The sequence below is a fragment of the Xenopus laevis genome, chromosome 6S (assembly GCF_017654675.1).
Source record: "Xenopus laevis strain J_2021 chromosome 6S, Xenopus_laevis_v10.1, whole genome shotgun sequence".
Lineage (NCBI taxonomy): Eukaryota > Metazoa > Chordata > Amphibia > Anura > Pipidae > Xenopus > Xenopus laevis.
This window is the reverse complement of record NC_054382.1, coordinates 46,590,706-46,609,984: the sequence shown is the minus strand read 5'-3', so window position 1 is coordinate 46,609,984 and position 19,279 is coordinate 46,590,706. Positions and strand designations below refer to the sequence as shown.

The 19,279-nt window shown below is 38.8% G+C and overlaps 1 protein-coding gene across 1 annotated transcript in view; it reads right to left on the bottom strand.

Annotated features, from left to right (window-relative positions):
* Positions 1-18,355, bottom strand: part of LOC108719991 (trafficking kinesin-binding protein 1) — a 132,845-nt gene extending 114,490 nt beyond the window's left edge. The window contains exon 1 of the mRNA XM_018269344.2: positions 17,733-18,355. The gene's annotated coding sequence lies outside the window, so the exon portion shown is untranslated. The remainder of the gene's footprint in view (positions 1-17,732) is intronic.
* Between the last annotated feature and the right edge of the window lie 924 nt (positions 18,356-19,279).

Below are 19,279 nucleotides of genomic sequence, written 5' to 3'. Positions count from 1 at the left end.
TCCTGACATTCAAGTTTTTTTTCGGAGAAAAAACTCGAGTCGAGTTTTTGGGTTAATTCTATTCACCCGACTTTGATAAATGTGCCTCTAAATTTGAAGATGGTACTGCCCTATTCTTTTCTTTATTGTCTGTAACGTGCTCTATATTACAGAAGGATCTAGAAAAACTTCAGTTTACAACATTCCTGATAATAGATCCCATATCTCTAACATGAAAAAGCTTTTGAATTGAGTTAATTTCTCTGCTTAGTAAAATATATGGCATGGGGCCAGTCCTGCCTTTAGTATAAGTTTAGGTGCTTGAGCTCAGGAAAGAATTTAGCTTGTACTATATTAAATGGCATGACAGTCTCAATCTCAAAAAAATTTAATTTTAAAGAAATAAATATCCTATTTAAAACATCCATATGCTGAATGAGTTATTAGCTAAGAGAATAGCTGTGCACTGCAAGGATAATGATCAGAACCTACAGTTAGAGCTAATATATGCATAATCACATTTGTGTAATGCAGACTAAAACACTTAACCTCAATTTGGTATTTTGCTGTGAAACCGAAAACATGAAATAGTTGCAACCAGCTAGAGATGCTAAACAATATTAAGGCCACAGGGTGAGAGAACAAAAACAGGGTTTATTCAAGGATGAAAAACTTTCCTGTAAATAACTACTGTTCGATATATTTTGTGTTAAAAGAAATTCATTTCTAACTTAAAAGAACAATAACACCAACAAATTAGTGTTTTAAAGGAATGACAATATAATGTTTTGTTTCCATATACTGGTAAAACTGGTGTAATTGCTTCAGAAACACTACTAGAGTTTATATAAACAAGCTGCTGTGTAGCCATGGGGGCAGCCATTCAAGGCTAAAAAATTAGAAAAGGCACAGGATACACAGCAGATAACAGATAAGCTCTGTAGTATACAGAGTATACATATACTATATGTAGTATAGGGTTATTCCGACATTATGTGTTATCTGCAGTGTATCCTGTGGTTGAATGGCTGCTCCCATGGTTACACAGCAGCTTTTTTTATATAAATTCTAGTAGTGTTTCTTAAGCAAACACATCCAAGAAAACACTGGCACTCAAAGGCAAGTAACAGCAGGGTTATACCCTTGCGTATTAATTCTGCAAACGTGCAACGTTTCGGGGTCAGACCCCTTTGACAAAGGGGTCTGACCCCGAAACGTTGCACGTTTGCAGAATAAATACGCAAGGGTATAACCCTGCTGTTACTTGCCTTTGAGTGCCAGTGTTTTCTTGTATAGTTTGCTGAGGAGGGTGCCGATCCCTCCAACACCGTGCACAAGGCGCTGAACTGCTGAAGGCCAGGGTTGTGCGAGTGGGCTACAACACTCTTAAGCAAACACACCAGTTTTACCAGTGTGTACACTTTTGTTGGTGTTACTGTTCATATTTCTTTCATTTATTTTATATTTGGTGGTGTGAAACGGGTATAATAAATTAACTGACGAGAGATCTCAAAATATGTCAGCAAGCAACAGAACAAACCGCTTGACTATTGGACAAGCTGAAATCTGGACAATACAATAATTTTTTTTCTGCTAGCAGCTTGATATATTTAAAAAGTTCACTGAATTTAAACATTTTCACAGCAAGAAAGCAGCTCGATTTGATAGGAGTATAACGTGCACAATGTGTGTACCCTGTTCTAATTACAAACCCACTTGTTGCTGCTGATTGAGTGAAAAATCTGCAGAAATCATGAATGAGCCATTCAGAGGAGTCAGTGCTTTATTGTGTACAATGGCTTTACCCGCTGGTCTTGGACTAAAAAGGAGGCCACACATATTTTACTGCATAATTAACAGACCCAGCTATCCTGATGCTTGCCAGACAGAACAGCTCCAACTGACATTTCAACAAATACATCAGCCAAGCAAATGCTAACTCCTACAAAGTGTTTTGTAGGAAGAATGTAAAAATCTTCATGTTGGTATTTACTGTACCAATTAGCTAATAAAAAATGGTCAGCTACAACACAGTAATGCAACATAAAGTTAACATACTGGAGTGTAAAATAAACGTTAAAAATCACAACTGTAGTTATTGTAAAATATGTTTCTAGATGACAAGTATCGATGTTTTTAGTCAGAAAGCTGGGGAGCCCATTAACAAGGGCAGGTGTGCAGTGTTTTTACTTGCATAGTATACTGTATGAAAATGTAATGTTAACCAACTTCCAATATGAATGATCACATTGAAAATATGTATTAAAAGTAATCTGTAAAAATAAAAGCAGCATTTGCCTGGCTGTTTATTGCCTCAGGCGGCAGTGAGCGGACAGTTACAAGGGGCGGCAAACCTGGAATTTTAACCTGGTATTTGCTGTTGTATAGTAATATGTATTTGTTCAAATTGTTATTTAATATATTTAAATTAGTAGTAATACATCAACATGGCACTATACTGCATACTGACAATATACTTGACAATTATCAGTAATGTACTATGGGTACCTATGCTTTACAGCACACATTTTGTTCAGTCTGGAGAGCATATATTTATCATTCATTTATTCTTCCCTGAAATAGGTAGTAAAATTTAAAAGCTGGCCTTTCTGCTGGTGAAGAACATTACCATAACTCCCAACATTTTGGAAATAGAAAGAGGGACAAAAATATTTACCACACATTTTTGTGGCCACACCCCCTAATTACCATGTTCATTTTACAAAATTTGGCAGGTTATTTCTTTGGTTTTTATGTGTTATTACAGTTGCTAATGAAGGTGAATTTCCCTTTAACTGCACGCCACAGCTTCCCCAAAAGACTGAAATTGTTACAATTGCTTCTCTGCTTATCTTAGATTTTTACAATTCTTTTTTTTTTTTTTACAATCTTAAATTGTTACAAAAGTATCAAAGTACACCTGCTATGTATTCTGGGCTCTCTGCCAAAATCCAATGAGTTTAAGAAACTTTGTATCTTTTTCTGGCCTGGTCAGTGCAGGAGATTAAAGAGAAAGTTGGGACATTTCAGTAACAATCCGGTACTGTGGATTGAGCTGTCAAAATCGGGACTGTCCCACTCAAAACGTGACAGTTGGGAGGTATGAATTCCAACTCTTTATTTGCATTATGAATGGGAACTATTGCCTTAGCAAAGTTCAGCACCAATACCATTTCAAGTAACATAAAACCATTCTGCATAATTTAAGTTTTCAGAAAACATTCTCAGTAACCAACGTTGCATATTAAAAAAACATTGATAACATGGGGAAAAAATGGTTTAAAAAAAAAAAAAAAGATTTTCCATTCACTTATTATTTTAGGAAGACACAACACAAAGGGCCCTAGAATATAAATGTCTGAGATTAACTTGTTTATGACAGTGCAGCTGGAAATCACTGATGATCTCATCATCATAAACCACAAGGGCTTCTTGCCTTCTTTCCAATCTCTAGACATCAGAAGCTGAAGTTCTACAGAAAACTGGAGCCTAACTATTATGTAAAGTTATAGAACAGCCGCCATAGCAAAGCTCAGCAACACTTGTGTAAACAGACAGAAAGTCTTGTAACTGATGAATACCAAAACTATGCTTGGGGAAAAACAGCTGTTAAAAGAAGAGCCATTCTGAAAATAGCCCAACAGATAACAGGGATTCAAATATTGTAACATATACTGTACATTACTGGGTTAGATCTGTTTTATATGCATGTTAAGCTCTAATGAGCAGGGTTTGTCAGTATTTTTATATGCAATCTGTATACTTTATTTTATGCTTTATAAATATGTGAATAATAATAAACATTTCTGTGAGAACATTTGTAGAAACTTGTGTATTATGAAAAATAACCTATAGATCTTTGTTTCATCCTGGGGTAGAGGCTAGAACCTACATTCCTCACTAAGGAGCTCCAGAGAAGTGGGGCTGGGCGGTCTCACTGTAAAGACAGCTTTAGAATGCATGCTTGTGAATGTTCCTGGAACTTTAATAAAGTTATTGTTATGGCATTATAATAATTATTATTATTATAATAAACTAACGTGTATTTAACATTATTATGGTGAAGAGATGAAAAAGGGAAACAGTATCTGAAGAGGTTGGGAAACAGCATCAAGTTCATGCATGTACTATCTGTGCTAAAAGAAAAAAAAATAAGCTTTACAATCAAAATCTACACCATGATACAAAGGTAACCTACTCCTGGCCAAATACAGTGGTGTGAAAAACTATTTGCCCCCTTCCTGATTTCTTATTCTTTTGCATGTTTGTCACACAAAATGTTTCTGATCATCAAACACATTTAACTATTAGTCAAAGATAACACAAGTAAACACAAAATGCAGTTTTTAAATGAGGGTTTTTATTATTTAGGGAGAAAAGAAATCCAAACCTGTGTGAAAAAGTAATTGCCCCCTGAACCTAATAACTGGTTGGGCCACCCTTAGCAGCAATAACTGCAATCAAGCGTTTGCGATAACTTGCAACGAGTCTTTTACAGCGCTCTGGAGGAATTTTGGCCCACTCATCTTTGCAGAATTGTTGTAATTCAGCTTTATTTGAGGGTTTTCTAGCATGAACCGCCTTTTTAAGGTCATGCCACAACATCTCAATAGGATTCAGGTCAGGACTTTGACTAGGCCACTCCAAAGTCTTCATTTTGTTTTTCTTCAGCCATTCAGAGGTGGATTTGCTGGTGTGTTTTGGGTCATTGTCCTGCTGCAGCACCCAAGATCGCTTCAGCTTGAGTTGACGAACAGATGGCCGGACATTCTCCTTCAGGATTTTTTGGTAGACAGTAGAATTCATGGTTCCATCTATCACAGCAAGTCTTCCAGGTCCTGAAGCAGCAAAACAACCCCAGACCATCACACTACCACCACCATATTTTACTGTTGGTATGATGTTCTTTTTCTGAAATGCTGTGTTACTTTTATGCCAGATGTAACGGGACACGCACCTTCCAAAAAGTTCAACTTTTGTCTCGTCGGTTCACAAGGTATTTTCCCAAAAGTCTTGGCAATCATTGAGATGTTTTTTAGCAAAATTGAGACGAGCCTTAATGTTCTTTTTGCTTAAAAGTGGTTTGCGCCTTGGAAATCTGCCATGCAGGCCGTTTTTGCCCAGTCTCTTTCTTATGGTGGAGTCGTGAACACTGACCTTAATTGAGGCAAGTGAGGCCTGCAGTTCTTTAGATGTTGTCCTGGGGTCTTTTGTGGCCTCTCGGATGAGTTGTCTCTGCGCTCTTGGGGTAATTTTGGTCGGCCGGCCACTCCTGGGAAGGTTCACCACTGTTCCATGTTTTTGCCATTTGTGGATTATGGCTCTTACTGTGGTTCGCTGGAGTCCCAAAGCTTTAGAAATGGCTTTATAACCTTTGAAATTGAACTCAGGTGTGATAAACCACAGTTAAGTTATTTTTTAACAAGGGGGGCAATCACTTTTTCACACAGGCCCATGTAGATTTGGAGTTTTTTTTCTCCCTTAATAACGTAAACCTTCATTTAAAAACTGCATTTTGTGTTCAATTATGTTATCTTTGACTAATAGTTAACGGTTTTTGATGAGCAGAAACATTTAAGTGTGACAAACATGCAAAAGAATAAGAAATCAGGAAGGGGGCAAATAGTTTTTCACACCACTGTAATTAAACACAAATTTGGATTTTCCATTCAATGCTGAAAGAATACAATGAGGTAAATGAATATCCCAGCTAGGGAGTGACCTTATTGGTGCATTTTGTAATCTGCTTTGCCAAGTGCTTCTTCCGTGGACCTGTATGTACTGTATTCTAATCACTGTAACCAAATCTGAGAGAAATAGAAGAGCATACAGAACATGAACAATTATTTGGGTTCCCAGATACAACTTTCACTTGGTCTTCATTATTTATTCTGTAAGTTTTTTGAACTTTAGGCCTTCCTATTCTGGGTCTTTCAAGCCTACAGCTTAAAAGGCTGCCTGGTTGCTGATGTCCAAGCAGACTTTGAGGCTCAATTTTATTGTTAATTTAAAAAAAATGTATAACTTATTTTTCTTTTCAGGCCCTCTGCTATTTATGTTGCCTTAAGTTACTAGAGCTGAAGTGAAGTCACTTTTTAGGTTTAACAGCCATCAACCACATGTGATGGAAGTTCAGTAGGTAGTATGTGAGGAGTGTGTGTGTGTAGGGGGATTATACTTTATATGAGCAATATCTAGAAGCCATACACCTACTACATTCTCCGATGTAGTCCTATATGGTGCAGGTACCACCACCCAGTCGGCACATACTTTAAAACTACAACTTTAGGGTTTAGTTCTCCTTTAAAGGGGACCTGTCACCTTAACAAATAATTCCAAATTCTTTTCTATCATGTTAGTTGAGCAAAATACTTTACTTATACAATATTTATTATTTAAATTGTGTTTCCTTCAGTTTTGGAATTACACAATCACAGCAAGCAGGCAGGAGCCATGTTGTGGCACACCTCAAAATCTTGTGTATGCACCACAATGGGTGACCAATGCCCACCATCAGTGCCCTACACAATTATAAAGTGTGAGGTTGGAAGGAGGGATGTGAGGAGTGCAGTGACATCTAGGAATTGCTGAATGGAAAGTGACTGACTCAGGCATAGAGGCGGGGCAGATGATATTTGATTGACAGCTCAGATATTTAAACACCTATATAACGGGTATGGATGTTTTAATTAAAAAAAAACACAAAGAAATTGGGTTCCATGTTTAATTTGCAAAGGATTTTCATTATACAGCTTTTTATGTGTAGGTGACAGGTCCGCTGTAATGCAGATGCTATTTCCAGGGCTCCGTTGCATTGGTAAACCTTGCACCTTTAAGCAAGCAGGTGACTACGGTACTTTAGCACAACTGTAGAGGAATGCGTTCAGACACAAGTGTGTTTCTCATTAGTGTATTAGTGGACACGACTTTGCCCTTTGCCTTAATTTCTTCTGCTCTGTAACCTGGATTCTGGCCAGTGGAACTCAAGGGGTTGTAGAAAAAAAAATAATATCATCCTTCCATTATAAAGCTGCTGTAAGCACCTGGGAGTTGTAGTACTACAATATCTACAGTTCTAGTACTTCTTTATGATTAGTGCCATTCTAACCTTAAGTAATAGTGGCCACTGATGTTTTACTGATCAGGGGCATTTTTAAAATACTGTTTAAAATAATATGTTGTGATGTGTCAAAATGCATATTGTTAAATCTTTTTTTTTCATTAGCACATTTCAACTATATTTTAAAGTTTAGTGCTATATCCTTATCCTGCCCTCTTAACCAATTGCAAAGAGAGGAGTGACTGATTAACAGGCATATTACAGTGTTATATAGCCTTGACTACTAATTTTAGGGATGCACCGAATCCACTATTTTGGATTCGGACGAATCCCCGAATCCTTGGTGAAAGATTCGGCCGAATACCGAACCGAATCCTAATTTGGATATACAAATTAGGAGCAGAAAAGGAAAAAGTGGACGAAAAGTCACGTGCTTTCCGTACCCGCCCCTAATTTACATATGCAAATTAAGATTCGGATTCGGTTCGGCCAGGCACAAGGATTCGGCCGAATCCGAATCCTGCTCAAAAAGCCCGAAGCCTGGCCGAATCCTGAACTGAATCCTGGATTCGGTGCATCCCTAATTAATATTAATAACACGCTCAAAGCTGTTCGGCTAGCTGAAGTCAGTTACACTTATTACTCATATGCAAATCATTGCCGAGTTAAATATAGACTTCCCCTTCTACAAAGCTCCAAGCTTATAGCTCTTGTGATCCACCCCAGACAAGGCAGAGATTTGAAACTGCACAACCAAGATTAATATATTTCACTCATTCACGGACTTGAATGGTTGAGAGGGAAAACCCCATAGAACTATGCTTTACTATTGTAGGCAACAGAATAGAAAAAACACACAGTGAATTTGAAGTAGAGGACTACTTATCGCTTTCTTCTGTCCTGACAAATGGCAGATTTGGTTTAAAAGCGATGTTTATATCACTCGGAGATCTTTTACATGCCCCTTATGCTAAACACAATAATAAACACAACTTGATAATTCAAAATACACTTACATTGCTGAATATGCCCTTGAAAAATGTTTTGTACATTTCAATTCAACTGGCACTTTCGGCTCAGTCTCAGTCCTGCCCGAATCCCAAACGGAATCTTGGATTTGGTGCAACCCTAGATATAGCACATATTTTGCTTACATGCTGAGAAAAAGCTCCATTTGGCCTTAGCCATATTCCTATCCTATATATGTATCTTTTTTTCTCTTTTAAGAAAATGCCTGTTATATGCAATTTGTTTGCTATCGGTTCTGCTGTCTTCAGACTACGCTGTAGGGTCATTCTGTGCATGGGGATCATGGGAGTCATGGCTACCTGATCAACATACCCTGTGTGCTATTAGACTTAAAGGAATTGTTCACTATAAAAATAAAAACTGGGTAGACAGAAAATGTTTCTAATACCAAAAATGTAATGTATAAAGCCATGAGTGGATGTCTAACATCATAGCCAGAACACTACTTCCTGCTTTGCAGCTTTCTTGGTTTCCACTGATTGGGTACCAGGCAGTAACCAATCAGTGACTTGAAGGGGGGGCACATGGGTCATAACTGTTGCTTTTGAATCTGACCTGCATGCTAAGGATCAATTGCAAACTCCCTGAACAGTTATTTCCCATGTGGCCCCCCTTAGAGTCGCTTACTAACTCAGAGTTAGAGAGTTGAAAAGCAGGAAGTAGTGTTCTGGCTATCATGTTAGACATCCAGACACTCCAGCCTTTATACAGTTCATTACATTTTTATTTTGCCCAGCGTATTTACCCAGATTTTTCTTTTACACTGAACTGTTCCTTTAAACCAACTTTTATTACAATGAACCAACAAAGTCCAGTGCTCAATAGAGGCCAAGGCAATACTATATTCATGAACTACACTCAAAAGCCCTACTAACAAAATAGCACTTGTACTAGTTGGATCGCGCTGTATTTAACAAAGACTCCTACTCTCTTGTAAACTAGATAAGTGACAATATAATTGTACTAAGGAATTACCAATATCAATCTTCTTTACAAGAAGTAAGCTTCTTATACTGAGCAGCATAATCCATCTGACTTCTTAATTTCATTTAAGCACAAGAGTGCAACATTACCCTGACACATTCAGTTACATGGAGAAGGAAAAACAGCAGCCTGCCAGAAAGCATTTCTCTCCTAAACTGCAGGCACAAGTCACATGACCAGGGGCAGCTGGGAAATTGACAAAATGTCTAGCCCCATGTCAGATTTCAAAATTGAATATAAAAAAAACTGTTTGCTCTTTTGAGAAATGGATTTCAGTGCAGAATTCTGCTGGAGTAGCACTATTAACTGATGCGTTTTGAAAAAAAAAAAAATGTTTTCCGATGACAGGATCCCTTTAAGACTGTATCATTACAATGTGATTTACAAAAAAAAAAACAAACCTCTGAACTTTTAATTTAATATAAGGAAGGATGCACTGTGTACAGGTACATGCATTTACCATAATGTGGTGATGCTGTTATAGGAACAATTTATGGAACAGAAATGTATGAAATGTCTTTGCCATGGACACTGGCTTTACACACACTATCACTTTCAATCAACAAGACCAAATTAGAGTTGATGCCACGATGAAAAAGCAACAAATACATGCCCAGTTAGATCATTTATGACCCTTTAGTGAACACCAACTTTCTTTTGGTCTATAATCTTCTTTGCATGACATTATCATTTTCTGACAACATAGCATACACCTTGATTCAGGTTTGCTGCAGTTACTAGTAGTGGATATTACAAGTGAAATTAGCTTGCCATACAAATACATGGCAGACCTTTGTCAGCAAAATGCAATTGGAGTGTCTCAATGTGAACTATAAGGAGTGGATGACTTATGTAGAATATCTCCCTATGGCCCTACCATCAAATAGAAGTTGATGCAAAACCTTTTACTACAGCTGCTGGATTGTATTGCCTCAAAGGAAATAATCTGTCTGTATATTTTTTGTGGCAAAAACTAAAAGGCAGTCTGGAATAGTCATGTAGACACAATCTGAAGGATGCAGATACACAGACTCAAACAGCATTAGCACTTCAAGGGTTAAAGCTTTTTCTATTAACCTGTTCAGTTTACACATAATAAATAAAATGGAGAGAGGTTAAATGTAATTGCCACAGACCTCTAATAACACAGTAAATAGGTGCTGCCTAAGGGTAAGGGCACACCTGGCGATTCGGGGAGATTTAGTCGCCTGGCGACTAATCACCTCTTCTTTGGGGCTACTAATCTCCCCAAACGGCTTCCCCCTGTCTTCCGCCGGCTAGAATGAAAGATCACCTGTGGCATGGCACACACGGCACTTCGTTTTCTGAAGTCGTCCGAAGTTGCTTCATGAGGAAACTTTGGGCGACTTCGGAATACGAAGCACCGCGTGTGCCATGCCGCAGGCGATTTTTCATTCTAGCCGAAGACAGGGGGAAGCCATTCGGGGAGATTAGTCGCCCCATAGAAGAGGCAATTAGTCGCCAGGCGACTAAATCTCCCTGAAATGCCAGGTGTGCCCTTACCCTAATGTTCATATTTCTAGTAAGCTGAAGGTTGGTATGAAGTAATAGTGCCTAATAAAACATACCACATAAAAAATATAAATTTAAATAAATAGACAACAATTAGCAGAAAATTTTATATAAAGTTGTTCTGTGAAAAGTAAATGTAATAGAAATGCAATATTTTCTTTACAGAAAGGGTAGTTTGCTATTTACTACACCAAAAACTTTGTTTTCCAATTGTTTCACAATTTTCTTAATTTACACCTAAAATTACAATTTTTATTTTGTATTATTTGAAAGGAAAATTTTGAAGGTAAACTGGCCATTTAACTATTGCAGTGCCGTAGTTGGCTCTTTATTCTATAACTCTGATTGGCATGTAAACAAACAAAAAGCATCATGAGGATAACAGGAAATGTACAATCTACTGCTCTAGTACAGCTATGGGACCGGTTATCCAGAATGCTCAGGACCAGGGGCTTTCTAGATAAGGGATATTTCTGTAATTTGAATCTCCATTTTTGGAATTTGGATTACTTATATCTTAGTTGGGATAAAAAAAAAAACGGATTTGTTTTTTTGAGGTTAAAAGGGAAAGGATTTATAAAAACAATTAGAATTATTTTCTTAAAATGGAGTCTATGGAAGCTAGCTGAATAACAAGTTTCTGGATATCAGATCCTATACCTGTACAATAACCTTTTTATGTGGGAGTCGAATTCTACATTTCATGGTACTGTTTAAAAAATTAAAATACTGTGAGTTCACTTACTACTTCTAAGATTAAATGAGACTTTTCAAGCTATTCATACACAAAACCTTAAATTAGCCAAGCAGGAAGTCACATTCTTGCCAAAAAGAGAGAAAGCCCAAATAACTGGTCACATGGGCCATTCTCAACAATGAACCTCCTAAAAATCAATACACCCAGATGCTTCTCAGTTAAAAAGCAAACACTGCCTTGAATAATACCCAACCTACTAAAATCAAACTGCATTTAAATGCATATAAATGCACTGACACACAATTGAGTTTGCGTTATACATCATGTTTTCTTTAAATTATAACTTTTATATCACAATGTTCTACTAAGTGACTTATACAGGAGTTAAAAGAGAATTAATCTTCACTGTTTTCCCGCATCATGACCTACTGTTCACATGCATTAATTACAGGCAGAAATAAGGCAGCTCCCACTCATGTATATTTGCAGAAGAGGAATGTTCCATGTAGAGATGCAGGGGGTTCACAAAAAGTCAACTCACATCCAACCTGACCCGGTGAGTTGTTGGTATTTCTATATTAATAGTCATCTCTGATGTCATTGAAGGGGATAGGACGAAACAGGCAAGAGAATGTAAATATCAACTACCGGAGGCAGAAGTTGGACATAAGGACGCCTCGGGAAGGGTGGGACAAGGTCAGAGTTTGGACTACTTATGACACGTGGGGGAAAAAAGTCAGTAATTCACAGAGTAAAAATTTATAAGCTTACATTTGTCTAATAGTTGCTGCAACTACAAAGAGACTCATCAAAAAATTTGCAGTATGCAATTTACAAGAGTGTCTGACATAGTTTTCCCTATAAGTGCATGCTCTTTGTGAATTATTACAATCATGTACTGTTCAGCAGAGCACTGCTTGCTGCCATCTGAAACATTCTGATTTCAGTGAATAAGTCTGCGTAAGTGTAGATTGTACATAACTATATGTTATCTGGCATATGCCCTCCTCCCCAATCAGGCTGTTTGCTTATAAAGCCTGGCCTATAGAATGGGCTCAACATTTGCCCTCAATGCTCTGCTTGATGCATGGTATGTTACTCAGTTACTCAGTCTGTAGCTAAAGCAATTTGTAACTTGCTGCAGGTCTCTGCAAAAGGAGAGCAGCATACCCCATGGATCAAACTAAGAGGGGTGGGTGTGAGGGTGGCACCTCACCAGCACCTATCTGCTCCTAGCTTGCACATAATTTACACACACAAGTTAGCGAGTAGCAGGAGGCACAGCTTGCCATCAGTTCCCTATCCTTACTGCCTGCTCTAAGGCAGGTGGTAAGGACATGGCTAACCTACAACTCTTGATGCTGCTGTCTGCACTGAGCACCAAATTTTTAATCCGGCAACCAAGGGGTGCAAGTGTTCCTGGCCAAAGTTCAGCTCACATATTCTCTGTACAAACTAGTCCCATTTAAGTGTTTTTATTATGAAGTTTCAAATAACTTTGTTAAAACTACATCTAGTTACAAGGTGTGCCTCAAACACAAAACCTAAAACAGAATCCACACAAAGCCCAACACTTTAGAGCACATTAACAACACTGTGCCCAATACATTATTTATATACCACCATCTAAATATGTCTGACATATTAAAGTCCTTTGTGGATACCATCTGTCCCATCACGCCCAACATTTATTAAATGGCCAAAAGTGTCAAAAATGCCTGCTTATCCACCACTGCATGATGAAATTTGAAGTTTTCAATATGAAATTGTTCATCATTTTCGCATTACTCTACACTAGTGGAAAGGATATCCATTAACTTTGGGACATTGGCTGTGGGACTTGCATCCATTCAGCCACAAGAACATTAGTAATGTTGAGCAGCCATGGCTTGCAGTTGGCATTCCACTTCATGCCACAGATATTAAGTTGGGTTGAGGCCACAGACTCTTTACTCCCATTTCAGTAAACCAATTCTATGTGGACCTCCTTTGTGCACACAGACCTTCATCCTGCTGAAAAGGAAATGTAATTGTATGCTGTGTCATTAAGGCTTGCTTTAAATGGCCAAAAAGATATTATTTAAAAAATTCACCACTCCAAAAATGCATTTTAACCATCTCACAGCCCAATAAAACCAATCTTTACACCACTCCAACTGATGCTTTGCATTGCACATTATGATGTATCCGTGTGTCAGGCTGATCGCCCAGTAAAAATAATAAAAAAAAAACCCTCCCAAGGGTTCAATGGAAGGGTTCAGTGATTTTTCCATGTTTTTCTAGTTGAGTCGTTTTCAGATTGTTCACCAGAAACAAAGTCTTTTTTCAGTTTTCCTGAAATTTAAGCTTAAAGGGGAACTCCAGCTTCCCAACCAAAATTTGATAAAGAGGCCCACATAACCAGGGGCGCTCCACCAATGAGGCGAGTTGAGACACTCGCCTCAGGCGGCAGCGCCCCCCTGGTTGCCAGGGGCGGCAAAAATGCCGCTCCTGGTAACTAAGAGCGGAATTTCCGGTTTTCAAACCGGAAATTCGGCTCTTCTAGCGCAGAGAGCGCTATTGCGCTCTCTGCACGAATCGTCGCGGACCGCCCCTGCCCTCTCCGGCGCTATAAAGGTTAGTGCTAGGAGGAGGGAAGGGGGCGGCGAAAGAAGGCCGCCTCAGGCGGCATTATAGCAAGAATCGCCCCTGCACATAACACAAAAATCCCTAATATATCCATCACAGTTACCTGCTTCTTTAAAAAGTATGAATAAATGCAATTTTCTATGCTGAATCCTTTGTTTAATAGTTCTTCTCTTTCTGCATCATTTGAAATCCTTGCAGGGCAGGAGGGACTAAACAATGCAGGAACTACATGACCCAAAATGCATTGCACTGTGATGTTCATTTCCTTATTGAAATCATGGGTGCAGGGAATTGTGGGGTTTGGAGGATGCAGGCTGAAGACAGCTGGCTGTTGATACAAATTAACAGTAGTCAGCCAGCTCAGCAAAATAGAGAGATCAGTTAGAGAGCAGGGGGCTAGTCTTAGGGAACTGTCAGAAACCATTAAAGATCATGAAAAGACTGCATATTTTTTAAATGATGTATATTGCAAAGTTGCTTGAAATTATGTTTACTTTTCAGAAAGCTTAAGTTATGTTTGTTTTTGTGGAGTTCCCCTTAAGTTTAATGTTCCTGTCTCTGGTGTTTCAGTCTGGCAGCTCAGTGATCCAGGAGCAGATTCTGAATGGTTACAATTTGCTACATTTAGTTGTTTCATTAGTTACATTTATCAGCAGTATCTTTGGAATATTAGCAACTATTGTATCAATTCAAACATCTGCCTTTAGTGAAACTCAGGGATTCTGACCAGCAGAGACAAAGATGACCAATGTATCAACTAAATGCATCAATTTAGAATAGTTAAGAGTTAGCGACCCCCCTCCCAGAGCTGCTTTAGAAGGTGAAAATTTTAATTTTAGACTCCAATATTAGACAAATGGTTACAAATAGAAAGTAACTGAAAAAAGTCTCTTTCTGGTGAACTGTCTGAAACCAATTAAACTGAAAAAAGTGTTTGAAGGTGTATAACCCCTTTAAGATTGGATGTCCAGATACATTTTGTCATATAGTGTACCATTCTACTCATTCCAATCCACTAATAACTATCCTTCCCATATGCCAGCTATTTTAGAAACAAGTGGGCCATATCGTAGGCATTCTCCACATACTGTACTAGCAAAATTACGGTGTTCTTCTGGCTTAACTGTATCTAGATGGTACACATATCGTATAACATGGCACTCCAACAGGCGTCCCACAGGCTAAATGTGGTCCCCAAGCCATTTTAATGAAACATAGCTTCACATACTTATTTATTTTATTTTTGTTTTTAAGAACATGAGCATTTTACTAGAATTTGGTACACTGACACTTTCTATTATACAATAAGCTGCTAAATTTACATAAAATTATATGTCACTGTGCTAGAACTACTGAAGTGTACAAGATGACAATTTACTGACATAAAAGGCAAATAAACAACAGCAATGGCTAAATTTCATGCTGAAGTAAAAAAACGTAATTGACTTTTCACCACATTCTTCCGCACCTCAATAAAATTGCTATAATAGTTACAGAAGCGAGTAGCACGAAGTGTGGTTTTTGCAAAACAGTACAGTCCTATTGGTTTCCATAAATGCTGTTTTTTTAATTTTTACATCAATATTCTCGAACTGAAGGAACATTGTGATCTTTAATTTTTACTATATCACCCCCTCCAAGAAGTTGTTAGAAGGTCCAAAAGTCAGCAGTATAGTTTCCCAGAGACCAGGATCCATATTTGAGGCCATAGATCATTTTCTAAAGTACAGAATGTCGCACACACAACAAAAATTCTGCAGCACACAGAAAATACCATTAACACAAACATTATTTCTGACTGGCTTGTTCCCAAAACTCTGCACACAAAGTTTTTCTAAAGTGCATAAAAAGACACACTTTGCAGACACAGCCAAAAATAAATCACACAATACATATAGTTCAAAAGGGTAAAAGAGTATTTTACAATTTACTAAACACAAGTATGCTAGATTAACTAAAACTCTTGAATTCATGTATGGAACACAAAAGAAACATGTAAATTAGACTAAGGACAAGGATTCCCAAAATTCAGGCTTCCGGCTGCTAAAATATTCTCCATTTTCATATCAATTCCATAATCTGCATTTAGAAACGAAGGCACATCCTGACAAAAAAACAATTCTAATTTCAAACATAGTCTTTGAAAATAATAAACAGCACAGTCACACTGCTAAATATGCCATGTTCAGCCTAACATAATATAGACATATATTTCCTTATATCCTGTTAATAGGTATCACTCCAAAACAAAGAAAATGGTGCTACAGAGTACTAGTGTAGATAAACTAACCAAATGTAACCAGTGGTCCAGGTGCATCAGACCCTCGGCTTCAGGGAGCATCAAACAGAAATAAATCAAATGGAACAAAAGGGGCTATCCAGCACTCAAAGGAATCCACTGGGCCAAAACATAAAATAAAAATAAAATGTATTTGTAGAATCTAAAACTTACACACATTTCATGCTTCATGCCCTAAAAACACCTTTGAGTGCCGGATAGCCCCTTTTGTTTCATTTAATAGGTATCACACCACCAGCCCCACTGTATAGCTGAATTACATTGCTACAAGGGAGATTGGTCCATTTTCCCAAAATATATAAGCAACTAAATACTACCATTACAACCAATGGAGCATGACTTTTTCACTCAAATGGTGTAATTAAGTAAACTCCCTCCCTTCTCAATGACCTTGAAGATTCCATCCTGATGTAGAGCAGCAGTGACACTTAAGGGAACAACTATTTACTCTGGGGGAACAGCCAGTGTATATAAACTATAGCAGTAATCCGCTATGTCATTTCTGCTACTCAATTTGTTTTTGTGAATCCCTGCTATCAGAATGCTCGCAATAATGCTGTAAAAACGGACTGTCTTCACAGAATACGGAAGAAGGAAGTGGTTTAGGGGCTTATAAACAACAAATTTCGATGCAGTTTTATTTATTTCATGCTAAAATATGTCTGGCAAATAAAAACTGCAAGGCACTATGTCAACCACTATTTTATACAAATCACAGAATACTGTACTGTAAGAGAATATATTTTTTAAATAACTGCCAAAACTGTTCATTCTGTGGGCATCTCAGAAAGAAAGATGACATATGGCAGATTTGCTCTTTTTTTTTTGCAAACAGCAGAAGGGAAACCTTGCCTCTTCATTGCACTGGTGCAAGCAGTCATATTTCCATGCAAATGTAATCAAAATAGCAGGCAGGACTGGCAAAATCAGTTCAGAGCCCTCACATAAGAGACGGTCATAAATCTAATGAGAATTAATGCAAACTATCTTGGAACCGGTTTAACCTATCACAGATTAAACATAATTAAAAAGGTGGAAGCTACTCATCATTCTTGTTTGTAAGTTTCTGCTCATTATACAATAACCGGATGTGATTAACACTCTCAGGGATGGTATTCACCCTTCAGCTATTACTGAACTGCATTTCCCACCCAGCAAACCATTACTGGCTAGCTGTGGAGAATGCTGGAAGGTGCAATCCAGCCAGATTCCAAGAAGACACATCAGTAAGCATTATGTACAAGAAAACCGGTCTCACAGCAGCAGCAGCAGCAGCAGAAGGCACAGAGGGAGGAAGACTGTCAGGGGCCCAACTACAGAGGAAGCAGACCTAGGGGGTCCCAGGGGTATGGGGGGTGAGGCCCTAATAATGAGTAACTTCAACACATATTTGAATAAAAAAAAGCAAACCTCGGATATGTTGATGGATGTAAAATGAATTAGCTGTGGGGTCCATTAACACCTGAGTTACACCACTGAAGCCTGTAATGAAGAAGTAGCCAGTGAATAAGTGTGCAACTCACCAAGCACTCAGGCTCCCAAGTAGAGTATGGCAATGGTTTGCTGCTGTAGGTGGCTGATAGTATTGCAAGTGAGTGCTAGCCTGCAGCTTTAGTCCAAGGAAGAGGAGTTCTCCCAGCACTGCCCCAATCTCATTGCCGGCATCTCCCACTCTGACACAACAAAAGCAATTGTGCAATTCCGGGGTGTAGAACAGCCGCCGTCTTAAAATAAACAGAATAATGAAATTAAAGTCGAAGTGGTCCACAATTAACACTGACAGGCTCAGATACTTCAGATCATTGCAGGGCGCGGACTCCTTTCGGTTTCCAAGGTTCTAGCGGGTTTGTGCGGATTCAGCTGTTACACCCAAAATCTACTCGGACTAAATTCTCTAGCCGGCCGGCGATTTTTTGCTCCGCCCCTCGCCCGAGGCTGCTCTTCACTTGCTTTACGTAAAAGGCGGAGGCAGAAAGGATTCCCCCTAAAAGCATGAGATAGATACAGTTGCCTTATTCAACGCGGTTAGCGGAAGGGGTGTTGCCGAAAACGAGTAAAACACAGCGCTTCCCCAAGTTCCAGCCGCTGGCTCCTTGTCTCATCACACTGACATGCTTGCAGGGAAAGCTGACGTCATTCCTCTGATCACCATTGTCCGCGGGAGGGGAGAAGGCGGGGCGAGGGAATTTGGAACTCGAGTGCACGTCCCTTTGGTATCCGGGTAACCAATTCAATGGTAAAGATGTCTCGTTCTTCCTTTAACAAAACGCATGCAGTGCCGCGTCGTACTGTTACCGAGGCAACCTGGGTTTTCTCTGCCCAATCCGGAGGAGTTGCTGGCCTCCTCACCAATAGAGTAAAACGGAATAAACCAAACTGTTTGATAGGAGAGGGGAGCAAATCCAACAGGTAAAGCTTGGCAATGTCTTTACCACTAGAAGTCACATGTGTAAATGTAGGCATTATGCACTTGGGGTAGATCCGTAGCCCCATCCCTTGCAGATCCTGGCTGCGAGGTTGGCGGGTTTACAGCCAATAGGGCTACTAATTTAAGCCCAGGCGGGTTTTGAAAGTACAAACTAGCCTTTTAGCCTTGGTTTACTTTTTGGGCCTTTGGCTGGTTTGTACTTTGGAAACCAGCCAAAGTTTTTTGTTGCCCTAATGTGCCAAGCCTGTCTCCCAATGCATGTTGGGTAATGTAGTTTTTGTTTAACAATTTGCTGACTTCCAAGTTTAATGTAAGACTTTAATACCCAGCATACAACGGGACTGTAGAAGTCTGGATTTACCAGATTTTGGGCTCTGTTCCTAATACTCCCCTCCCTCTTAAGCATTCTCGCGTTTTCTGGTGTCTTTTCTCAATTTCAGACAAGTTTGGGGCAAAAATCTGCTGGCCAACAAAATGTCTAGAGGTTGACCAATATTTATTGAAATTGTATATGTATTAGGGCCTTATGGGGCCCCTATGCCTCCTGGGCCCCCCTCTGTAGTAACACCCCTGGTGACGGGTGAATCTGTCCCATTTTACTTCATGGAAAATTTGCAAATCAGTGAAAAGGCATATTTTCAC